The 12,942-nt window shown below is 43.9% G+C and overlaps 1 protein-coding gene across 2 annotated transcripts in view; it reads right to left on the bottom strand.

The window, feature by feature from the left end:
- The window catches only part of LOC123754522 (uncharacterized), a 188,604-nt gene that overhangs the window by 50,793 nt on the left and 124,869 nt on the right, over positions 1 to 12,942 (bottom strand). Inside the window, exon 1 of one of the 2 annotated variants that reach the window (XM_069326310.1) lies at positions 8,267 to 8,834. The exons of the other annotated variant lie outside the window; for it this stretch is intronic. The gene's annotated coding sequence lies outside the window, so the exon portion shown is untranslated. Of the gene's footprint in view, positions 1 to 8,266; positions 8,835 to 12,942 lie in introns of those variants that run through there. 2 annotated transcript variants of the gene reach the window in all.

The following is a 12,942-nucleotide window of genomic DNA, read 5'->3' as shown; positions in this document are numbered from 1 at the left end:
ACAAGCAAAGATACAGAAGAAATTAACTGGTTAAACAATAAAATTATGGAATTGGAAGCTAAAATACAAACATTAGTGATGAATCTGCCCGGTGATAGTGAAGTGAATCATGCTAGCGATAGTGATCAAGTAAATTCTCCCAGCACCAGTAGTGATGTGAGTGGTAATGTTGCAGCTGCTGAGGCTACTTCACCTGTCTCTACGGAACGTGAGTGTCAAATCCCCATGGGGAATGGTGTTAGAGTAGTCATTGATCCCTCACTGGCACCCCAACTGGATCGTCAAGACAACCTTGATTTGCTTAAAAATAAAGACTTTAAGAGAACACCAACTCCTACTCAGGTTAACCGCCTCCTAAACAAAAGTACTCAGGACACACGGAACAAAATTACTTATGTTCTCCAAGTGTTTTACGAACTTAAACGTTACCTTAATTCCCTTGACACTTAACCATGGCTCATCAAACAAAAACAATTAAGTTTCTTTCTTGGAATATTCGAAGTGTTTATCTTCGGATAAATGACGTAATCTTGTATGCCTAAAATGAGAGACGTAGATGTGATCTGTTTACAGGAACCATATACGTCCACAACTATCAAGAAGGTCCCACCCAGGATACCTGGGTATATAGCATACAACAACAGTATTGGAACTGGTTTACTAACGTATATTAAGAGTGGATTAATCTGTAAACTAATTAAAAATCATAGGAGTGATAGTATACATTATCAAAAATTCAAATTGCAAACTGCAAATAGCCATTTCCTACTGTATAACATATATGGACGATGTAATGTACTTAAAGCAGACCTGCTACCGAAACCTACAGGTAACACAGCTATGTTATGTATGGGTGACTTTAATGCTCGTCACACTGCTCTTGGTGACGTTCAGTGTAACAATAATGGAAGGGTCTTCTTGAAATACCTTAATGATCATAATATTACTGTGTATGATACTGATAAACAGACCCCATTTATTGGGGGGTAGACTGGATTATGTGATTGGATACAGCCTAGTAGATAGCAACGTCAACGTTAAGCTCATCCCAGAACTAGTAAGTGATCATTTTGCAATATATTGTGAATACAATGTGGCGGATATTAAGTCCAATCCTCATCCTAGAGTTAAAATTAACATTCCAGACAATCTTAAACAGCACTTTAAGGCTTATGTACATAAGTGGTACACTGGGTATACACCTGTATCAGTGGACCACTTTTACAATGATCTTGTCAGTATCATTACCAGTTATTATGATACCTGGGTTAAATCAAGGAAAAAAAAGAACACTCGTTCTTCCCCATGGACAGAGGATCCTATTATTATTGCAGAGCGAGCTAAAGTGCTTCAGCTGCTGACTCTTATAAACGAGACAAAACAGCTGACAATTTACTTGCATTCCTTAATGCCAACAGAGATTTTCGCGAGCTTAAGGGTCAAGTTAAGAACACATATTGGGAACAATTCCTACAAGGTATCAATAGAACTACAACATTATCAGAAATGTGGAACAAAATTAAAAACATTACCAAACCTTCAGCCCCAGTTGAGCTTCATCATACTCCTGCAGAATATGCTGACATGCTCCTGGCTCAATGGTCTAGTGTCTCACAAATTTCTTCCTTACCCCCAGATATACAGCAGCATTTAAGACATACCAACATTAACAGAAACTTTAATATTGAAATAGCACGCTCCTCACCAGATTTAACGGATCAGTTAGCTATAACCCCCTTTGAATTAACATCAGCATTAGGAAAACCTAAGCAAACTGCCCCTGGTGAGGATGGTATAACTTATAACACCTTGAGCTTACTGAATGATGTCCCTAGCCACCCTCTGCTTGACCTCTATCAAATGAGTCTCTCACAAGGTATCTTGCCAAAGAATTGGACACAAAGTCTCATAATACCAATTCCTAAACCTAACTCTCAAAAATTCAGACCCATTTCCCTTACATCTTGCATGTGTAAAGTCTTGGAGAGAATTGTTCTCAATCGTGTCATGTTTCAGGTCAAAGAAAAACTGGCCCCAAACCTATATGGGTTCATGCCCAAGTGTAGCACACAAACATGCTTTGCTGAATATTTTGTAAACTCCCAGGATGGGACACAGGCAGCCTTTATTGACCTAAAGTCAGCTTTCGATGTAGCGAATGGCGAAATAATATTAGAGCAACTTGCTGAATTTGGAATCAAAGGTAATCTTCTGAGTTGGATAAAGAGCTACCTATCCAACAGGCGTGCTAGTGTCCTATTTAAAGGAGTTAAAAGTACAAGAACAGATGCATTCGAACTAGGCACACCTCAAGGTGGTGTCCTAAGCCCTATGCTCTTCAATATACTTATGCACAAACTTATCCATGACATACCTGTACAACCTACGGAAACAGTTATATGTTATGCTGATGATATTTGTATTATGGCACACAGTAAACCAAGGCTACAAATGTTACTTGATGCATTCTCCAAGAAAGTAGTAGAATGTGGCCTCATAATCTCTGTTGATAAAACAAGGGTTCTTATTCCCCATTCTCTTCATGCTAACTATACTATTAATGGAGTGCCCGTGGAGACTTGTGAGTCTTATAAATATCTTGGAGTCGAGGTTAATGATACAAATCTCATCAGCAACCTGCGTAAAAAACTTGTTGAGCGTCTTAACCTCTCAGAACTCTTGTTGGCAAAGGATTTGGCATTAACATAAAATATGCTCGTAGTTTTTATATTGCCTTTATACGATCTGTTGTTGATTATTATGCCTTGCATCTTCTTAATTTTTCTCCTAAACAATTACAAGGCCTAGATGTAGTACAGAATGATGCCATGCGCATCATCCTGGGTTGTCCTAGAACTGTCAGAATTGTTAACATGAGAAAGGAACTAAACTTACCTTCCATTTACGAAAGAATAGTTCTACTTAGTACTATGTTTTGCGCCAAAACTTTGAAAAATAATGGTCCCCCCAGCTCTATTCAAATTAAATTGAGATCCATTCTAAACAATTCTGACTGTTCCCTCAATCCGCCGCAAAAAGCTCCCTACAGTGTGTGGCTCAGTTGTTGTGTCTATAATCTTCAGAAACTGAATGTATCTCTTAACCCTGATAAAACTGTTCACTATATTCCCCCTTGGAAAGATGTGGAGGTCTCTCTGCATTATACTCCCATCAGTGTAAAACAAATGTATAACACTGACATTTTGAGATGTATAACATTAGAAGCTATTGACAGTCATCTTCAAATTCTCAAACCGACTGAATCCTATGCCTTTACTGATGGCTCTGTGCAGTTAGGCACTGGTAGAACAGGTTGTGCATGTGCAGTGTATAAAGGGAATGAAATGATCATGACTAGTACACAGAGATTGAACAACTGGGCAAGCACGACACAGACCGAGCTATTGGGTATTTATCTAGCCACTGAATACCTTAAGCTCAATGGTGGTGGAGTTATTTTCTGTGACTCTAAAAGTGCTCTGCAGTCCTTAAATAACCCATCACAATGTATGTCGGAAGTAGCTTGTAATATTAAATGGAATGTAATTTTTGCCAATGATAATAATTCTTGTATAAAATTTGTGTGGATCCCATCCCATGTTGGAGTTGAAAAAACATGACTTTGTAGATCAATTGGCCAATGAGGCTTGCAGGAAAGAAAACATTGATTATGATTTTGGACCTATCTAATGCAGTTATTAGAAACATACAAATTAAAGAAATTAATTCAGATTTAGAAGAACTAAGAAATGCACAGAGACCTGAAAGCTGCAGTATTAAAAGTTATGACAAGTTCTGTAATAATAGGTATTTGTATGGTCAGCACAGTAACCGGACCAGGCAATGTGATGTAGTAATTGCGCGAATTCGCCTTGGCTATAGACACATCTGGCAGGTTAGTGAGGCTGAGCCACTACCAGAATATTCAGATTGTAAACTCTGTGATAAACCTTTAATGCATTCACTAGAACACTATATTGATGAATGTGAAACCGTAAAGGACTTTAGACCTCCTGGCCTATTGTACCACCAACTGTGTAACTATTTTATTGACTCAGGTGTTCTGGACGACATCCTAACAATTTACCCAAAATTTGCATGTCCATTTTAAAGAATGAAGAACAATTTCTATTTATACTCTAAGCTGCATCACTTATGAACCCATCCCTGCACTTGTGTGGCAGTGCACAATAGAAAGTTGTTTTCACATATCCACACATTAAAAACATTGATTGTAACCGTGATATATATGTGCTTCAGCCTACAGTTTAGGCCTATTGTCTTATGTATGACCCTCTGTCCTGCGTGACAGTGAATACTAGCATTAACCTCAATTTAATAAGACTATCAAAATCCTCAGATTAGGCAAAATTGTAATTAATTTTGTCAATAAAGATGTTAATAAATAATAATAATTGTTGATAGAACCCTCCACCCCTGTCACATTGTCGAGCCCAACCCATTCTACCTGACGGTGGGGGGTGACGTCGACCCGCGTGATGATCCACTCGTACATGATTGGCACTGGGTGGAGGCTGCACGACACGCACTCCCCCCATCACCCATACGTCGTTGGGGTTGAGGGTGGGGGTCGTGGAGGGGCAGTAATTGTGACAGTGGAGTCTCAGGGAGGGAGCAACTCCTCCCCCACCACCCTCACCTCCACCCGTGCAGTGAAGGCGTAGTTGTGGTCGACAGACAGGACGGACGGAATCACAGGTGTTGGCCGCGCTTTCTTAAGGAGACGCGGGGGTCTACTTCTAGTGGGATGGTATACACGCCCCTCAGAGGTAAGTTCGAGGACATACAGGACCACTCAATAAGTGGCAAGTCGGTGGTGGTCCCAGAGGGTTCCTCAGGGTCTTTCCACTGGGCTTCCAACAGCAATGGAGCCCTAAACATGTGAGTCCCATATGACCCTCTAGGGGTGGTGAAGGTGGGGCGTGAGGCCACGACCTTCACCACGCCCCCCGTGCATAGGGGAGTCTACCCGGTGGGGGACAGGGAAGTTATGAGGCGGAGAGCGTAGGTCCCTGGGGTGAGCCTGCGCCCTGGCAGGTATAACAGCAGGTCCGTCGACAGGCACCCTTCCTTCCCCCTCCCCCTCTCCCTCACAGGGGTCGGGCGGGGGCGGGGGTGGAGGGTCCAGCAGAAGGTTGGGTGAACAGGGTCACAGGTGCGGCTGTTGAAGTGCATTGTAGCCTCCAACCGCAAACGAGATTACCGCAGGTGTGTCCGGATGCCGCCGCCCCCCAGCACCCTCGGATGGCTACATGTGTTCCTCACCTGCACAATGTAGGAGAATTTATGCAATTGGATCCCTTGCCGCATGCGGTTTTCCTCCAGCGATGTGTAATATGTGTGGTCATTTAGATACTGTACCTCCAGCCGCACCTCCTCCTGCTCCACCTGCGAAAACACCACCCCACCCCAGGTGCAAAAAATGTGAGTATGGTTGGCTGTGACATCAGTGGGGGGTGTTGCGGTCAGGCTGGGTCCAGGAGCCGTGGCCAGAACACGGACATTAGTGGTGGACATGGACTCGTCGTGACGCCAGGGATCCCACGCCAGCACCAACGTCATCACCTACGGCTCTCCAACCAGCACCTTCAGACCTGCTGCCAGTCGTGTCTCCTTGCTGCGGAAAGAGAGATCTAGCTGCGCCTCCGTCAAGAGATCATAGGCACAGTATGGCCCTTGGCGTGCATCTGGGCACGGAAACTGTGGATCACGTGACTCGAACATGTGGTTTGTTCCGCAGTCACTCCAGGTGTGGCAGCGGTCAGTGAGTGCAGCCCCCTCCCTGCTGGGGTCAATCCTCCCCCAGCAGCGGGAGGGGGCGACTAACCCCTGACAGGATACATTGAGGATCATGGTGCAGGGAAGGCAAGGCTCCTTCAGGATCTCCCCCCTCAGACCCATATACCCTGGGGTGCTGCCCTGCGGCAGGCACACCTATGGAGTATCTGCGGCTGCTCCAGCACTGCCGCAGGTGCAGGTGGTGACCCCCGCCACCCTCTCTACACCCCACACAAGCACGCCTAAAATAAATGACCACATTATATTTAACGAAAGCGGGATAAATTTAAAAATAAATAAATAAAAAATATATAAATTGTTTGCAAAGCTGGTTGTTGGGGGCTACAGTATATCGGCTTTTTGGAGGCAGGGATGCATGTGGCCTGTGTTGGGTCGGGGTGGATGTTGGTGGTGGGCAGTGCTGTCAGGTGTGGTTGCTTGGGATACCCTTTGTTGAAGCTAAGACCTAGCTACACTCGCTAGCCTAGCCAGCTTTTGTTGACGCTAAGACCTAGCTACACTCGCTAGCCTAGCCAGCCTTTGTTGACGCAAAGACCTAGCTACACTCGCTAGCCTAGCCAGCATTTGTTGACGCTAAGACCTAGCTACACTCGCTAGCCTAGCCAGCCTTTGTTGACGCAAAGACCTAGCTACACTCGCTAACCTAGCCAGCCTTTGTTGACGCTAAGACCTAGCTACACTCGCTAACCTAGCCAGCATTTGTTGACGCTAAGACCTAGCTACACTCGCTAACCTAGCCTTGCCCACACTAAACAGCAACACATCCGCCAATCAGCACGCGGTATTTTCCTGTTGCTTTCTTGCGGTCATTGCTATAGTGACGGCTGATAACACCTTTCACTATCCACGGGTGACATCCGGTTTTCTCAAGCGAGGTAAACTGCCTCAACGATGAGTAATACACCTGTTGCCATCCATTTTTGCTCATCATGCACAGCAGGGCAGGTATATACCTGCTGTGTATGATGTACCAGACGCATGTATGATGTACCAGGCGCATGTATGATGTACCAGACGCATGTATGATGTACCAGACGCAGGTATGTAGCACCAGTCGCATGTATGATGTACCAGACGCATGTATGATGTACCAGACGCAGGTATGTAGCACCAGTCGCATGTATGATGTACCAGACGCATGTATGATGTACCAGACGCAGGTATGTAGCACCAGGCGCATGTATGATGTACCAGACGCAGGTATGTAGCACCAGGCGCTACATAAACTTGCTAAAACATGGAGGAGCCGCGCGGGTCACACACCCGCTCATCAGGGGCGGAAGTGTAGTAGAATTCTCGGGATGAAAAAGTTTTCCTGATGTCATCACTGGAGTTCCACGTGACGTCAACTGCGTCATCCCCCCCCCCCACATTCCATACCCAGTACTCAGCTGGGCCTCTCTCTCTGTCATCAACAGGTTAGCTTGGCTACCCGGCGGTGCTCGGGTCACGGTGACCACATCTACACTACACACTATCTTCATCACTGTAACCATCTTAATCACAGAAAATAATAAAGATGGATTTTAGTGAATTTGGAATTAAGTTTTTCACAAAACACACACTCACATCTGACCCCTACCTCCCTTAAGGCCACCAGTCACCCTGCAAAGTTCGACGAGGCTACCACACACATCTGACCCCCGGGATCGATCCCGGGCGCCGGCGATAAACAATGGGCAGAGTTTCTTTCACCCTATGCCCCTGTTACCTAGCAGTAAAATAGGTACCTGGGTGTTAGTCAGCTGTCACGGGCTGCTTCCTGGTGGTGGAGGCTTGGTCGAGGACCGGGCCGCGGGGACACTAAAGCCCCGAAATCATCTCAAGATAACCTCAAGATATACCTCCCTTACGGCCACCAGTCACCCTGCAAAGTTCGACGGGGCTACCCCCTAACATCAGCCTCCATCCAACCTTCAACAGACATTTTTAGAGAAAAAGATTTAGGTATATTCACATTAATGCAGCTAAATTCAAGTATATGAAGGGTTATATAGTTTGTGTCAAGAGATAGGCGTGATAATACACAAAAATGAATCTCCATTTGACAGGATGGTTATCATGCTATACAATTCTGACTTCATATTCTCGTTCCAGTCAAACACGCAGCCTCTTCAGTTCTCACAACGGACAGAAACGTGTGTACTACATTTATCCAACCTAACCTAACCGGCTACATAAGCATGGAAAACGTGGTGAGAATGTTACCACTACGCCACGGGGATGCTTATGAAGGTATTAAGATACATTTTACCGTCATCTTGTACGTAACATAGAAGATACTGCAGTAAGATTGCGCCCGGAGAGACAGTGACGTCACGAAAAGCACAGATACGTTCAGACCATGCGTAGCCTGTTTGGCCAATTGAAAGCGAGCATCGGAGACTAGACCTGGGTTTCTATTGGTTCAACGAGACAGTAATATGGAAGTAGGAAAGTCACTCACATGATGAGTCCGGAGTGATGAGGCTGTACACACGCTTGGGGATGATCATCTACAGCCCCGCCAGGACTCTCAGGAGATCTGCCGACCCAGTGGACTTCCTTCTGTAATTCTCAAAGGTTACAGCTACTGCGGAAGGCGGCGTAGACGCCAAGGAATGCCCATCGTGGACCGAGAGCTGAAGCCACACCGTTGTACCCACAAGGTGACGGTGGAGGAACAGCAGTGAAGGAGAACGCCAGACCTGTAGACCGAACGAATTTAGAAGCTTTCCTCCAGAACTTCTAAATGGAGAAATGGCGGCTGCCGTCCACTTAAGGGCAGCCGCCGACTGAAGGCCCGCGTATACACGCACGTATATACGCACACCCGAGGAATATTGAGTACCCAGGTGAGGTAACAGTGGGGCCCCACACTAGGATATTCATGGCGCACGTGCAGTTATAATTAGTAAGACAGCGGATGATACACATCCGCTCACCTCTGATGCCGCAGCGATACTGAAATAATATTTTTTTGAGTCACGTTGTTTCGGAGGGTTGCCAGTGTCCATATATTTCCTCATTTCAAGAAGAAATGGTGTTTTTGCCGCCCCGTCCCGGCACTTGTGATGCTTATATATGTCTAAGACTCAATGTAACTTGCTATACATTCCGGTGAAGGGAGCATAACTGTGTAAAATATATATATATACGTATATTTTATAAAATATAAAATATACGTCATCTGTTTCCACCCCCGCCCATAGGATGGGGCAACCCATCCTCCGAATTGACAGTACGATTTAATACTAAGTGTAATAAGTACACTTTCGTACTGTCATAACCAGTGTATAATTGTACTTATGGGGCTGTTACATTTACCCAACTCCCTCCCCCGATTTAATTCTCCTCGTTTTCTGTTAAGTCACTCAGAATTTTAGGATGCAGTTTTCAATTTCAATTAGCAATACACAAGTTTTAAATATCAGGAATTTCTTTTTCAGGTTTATTAAACAATATAGATTTTATACAAAATTTTAAAATATCCTGAGTTACTTTACAATTTATTGATATATTTTAGTTTTGTTTTATTAGTTTTATAAAACTGTAATATCAATATAGCTATAGGTTAAGTACTAATTGTAATTAAGAAGCAATAAAATTATTATCTTCAAAAACTATGACGGTTAGGTGAGGTTGTGGTTTTCTATTCAGTTTTTCAGGTAAACTCAAATATTTACAATATATTTGACAGTACGATTTAATACTAAGTGAAAATAAGTACAATTTCTAACTATTATGATTAGTACATAATTGCACTTATTTGTCTCCTTACATTTACCACCCCATTTTTGGAGGACGGGCTGGATGGGGAGCATGGTTAGTAAATTAGTTACTAGCTCAACAAAGATGTAAATTGTTATCCCTAGAAACTGCTATGATCCAGTTCTTCAAGAAATTGTGCTATAAAAAGTCTCAGTCTCTCTCTCTTAATTATTTTCTTGTTTAGGGCTTCTATCCCTCTGGCTAGTGCTCTTGCGTCTTAGTTTAATTGGAAGAGGAATTCTCCAAATGTTATCTTGGTTCGAGGTGAAGAAAAAGAAATAATTAACGGTAGAATGTATAACACTTATTATAAATTTACACAACGTTTCGAACCTCCATATCTAAATATTTCTGATTTTGTTGGCGTTGTTTTACAGGTGTAAACAGGTTTACAGGTGTTATACAGGTGTAAGCAGGTTTACAGGTGTTATTCACGGTGCTGCAGCTGTCGAAGTGTTGATATTATTCAACCTCCAAAAATGGGGTGGTAAATGTAAGAACACAAATAAGTGCAATTATGTACTATTCATAACAGTTAGGAATTGTACTTATTTTCACTTAGTTTTCACTTAGTTATTTTCACTTAAATCGTACTGTCAAATATATTGTGAATATTTGAGTTTACCTGAAAAACTGAATAGAAAACCACGACCTCACCTAACCGTCTTAGTTTCTGAAGATAATAATTTTATTTGCTTCTTAATTACAATTAGTACTCAGCATTGGTTAATTTTGGTTTCTTTTGTTAATACAGTTTTACTGGCATACCTTTGACTACAATCATATATTAACTTTTGTATACATTCACATACTATGTATACATTCATATACTGTGTATACATTTGTATACTACCTTTGTATACATTAATATGCATATTTTTATGCTAGAAACAAACTAACTTTGTTTAACTTGAGAAATGTGAGCAAACAATTTGTGATTAACGTCTGATTAAAAATGTTTGTGCTATGATTTCAAAATAGAATTGATTTACATTCACTGATTAGTTAATTACAAGTTTCACTAACGAGGGGTTCAGTGTGTGTGATTAGTGTCACGCAAGAGCCTAGTGAAGTGACAAGAAGTTACTGACATAAGTCTGATTTGTTTATTAGCACAATTAGGTACATGTGCACTTGTGCAGCTGTCCAAGACTATATTAAGGAGAGTACAGTGTGTGTCAAGAACTAGCTGCCCTAGACTATATGAAGGGCAGTACAGTGTGTGTCAAGAACTAGCTGCCCTAGACTATATGAAGGGGAGTACAGTGTGTGTCAAGAACTAGCTGCCCTAGACTATATGAAGGGGAGTACAGTGTGTGTCAAGAACTAGCTGCCCTAGACTATATGAAGGGCAGTACAGTGTGTGTCAAGAACTAGCTGCCCTAGACTATATGAAGGGCAGTACAGTGTGTGTCAAGAACTAGCTGCCCTAGACTATATGAAGGGGAGTACAGTGTGTGTCAAGAACTAGCTGCCCTAGACTATATGAAGGGGAGTACAGTGTGTGTCAAGAACTAGCTGCTCTAGACTATATGAAGGGGAGTACAGTGTGTGTCAAGAACTAGCTACTCTAGACTATATGAAGGGGAGTACAGTGTGTGTCAAGAACTAGCTGCCCTAGAATATATGAAGGGGAGTACAGTGTGTGTCAAGAACTAGCTGCCCTAGACTATATGAAGGGGAGTACAGTGTGTGTCAAGAACTAGCTGCTCTAGACTATATGAAGGGGAGTACAGTGTGTGTCAAGAACTAGCTACTCTAGACTATATGAAGGGGAGTACAGTGTGTGTCAAGAACTATCTACCCTAGACTATATGAAGGGGAGTACAGTGTGTGTCAAGAACTAGCTGCCCTAGACTATATGAAGGGGAGTACAGTGTGTGTCAAGAACTAACTGCCCTAGACTATATGAAGGGGAGTACAGTGTGTGTCAAGAACTAACTGCCCTAGACTATATGAAGGGGAGTACAGTGTGTGTCAAGAACTAGCTGCCCTAGACTATATGAAGGGGAGTACAGTGTGTGTCAAGAACTAGCTGCTCTAGACTATATGAAGGGGAGTACAGTGTGTGTCAAGAACTAGCTACTCTAGACTATATGAAGGGGAGTACAGTGTGTGTCAAGAACTATCTACCCTAGACTATATGAAGGGGAGTACAGTTTGTGTCAAGAACTAGCTGCCCTAGACTATATGAAGGGGAGTAGTGTGTGTCAAGAACTATCTACCCTAGACTATATGAAGGGGAGTAGTAGTGTGACAAGAGCTAGCTACTTGGTGGTAAAAATCCCCATCACACAGGATGGTTAGTCATACAGAGCATGTGATAAGTAGTCTGCACTGGCAGACTCTGGGTGCATTATGAGGATGTCATCATGAACACAAGAGTGAATAAAGTAGCTTTGATACGGAAAGTATCCATCTCGCAGGATGGTTGGTCGTTCAGGGCCATATGATCAGTAGTCTGCACTGGTAAATTTTGGGTGCAATATGAGGATATATTCAAGAACACGAGAGTGAATAAAGTAATTGCAAAGCTCCAGGTACCTCATGCCAACGGGTCTGAATGGTCTAATAACTGGGCATTCAGTGATGTAGTGTGGGAGATCATGCCGCAGTTCCTGCTCACAGAGTTTGCAACTGGAGTGTTCAGGATTGGGAGATCCGCCACCTGTAGCCACCTGCCACAGGTAACGGTATAGTCATCTGCCACAGGTAACGGTAGCCACCTGCCACAGGTAACGGTAGCCACCTGCCACAGGTAACGGTAGCCACCTGCCGCAGGTAACGGTAGGCACCTGCCACAGGTAACGGTAGCCACCTGCCACAGGTAACGGTATAGCCATTTGCCACAGGTAACGGTAGCCACCTGCCACAGGTAACGGTAGCCACCTGCCACAGGTAACGGTAGCCACCTGCCACAGGTAACGGTAGCCACCTGCCACAGGTAACGGTAGCCACCTGCCACAGGTAACGGTAGCCACCTGCCACAGGCAACGGTAGCCACCTGCCACAGGTAACGGTAGCCACCTGCCACAGGTAACGGTAGCCACCTGCCACAGGTAACGGTATAGCCATCTGCCACAGGTAACAGTAGCCACCTGCCACAGGTAACAGTAGCCACCTGCCACAGGCAACGGTAGCCACCTACCACAGGTAACGGTAGCCACCTGCCACAGGTAACGGTAGCCACCTGCCACAGGTAACGGTAACCCAACCTGATCCTGGCAACCACTGTGGCGCACAGTCTGGTCGACGTTTTGTGCTGCCCATAAACATAGGCTTCGGATGCGAACAAATCATAGCTTTTTATACTGGTGCTTTCAAGCCTTCGGGTCAGTAATGTCTCTCCTAGTGGATCTGAGTGATCGGAAC

This window comes from Procambarus clarkii, chromosome 18 (genome assembly GCF_040958095.1).
Source record: "Procambarus clarkii isolate CNS0578487 chromosome 18, FALCON_Pclarkii_2.0, whole genome shotgun sequence".
NCBI lineage: Eukaryota > Metazoa > Arthropoda > Malacostraca > Decapoda > Cambaridae > Procambarus > Procambarus clarkii.
Note: the sequence above shows the minus strand (reverse complement) of the source record. Positions and strands in the feature narration are given on the sequence as shown.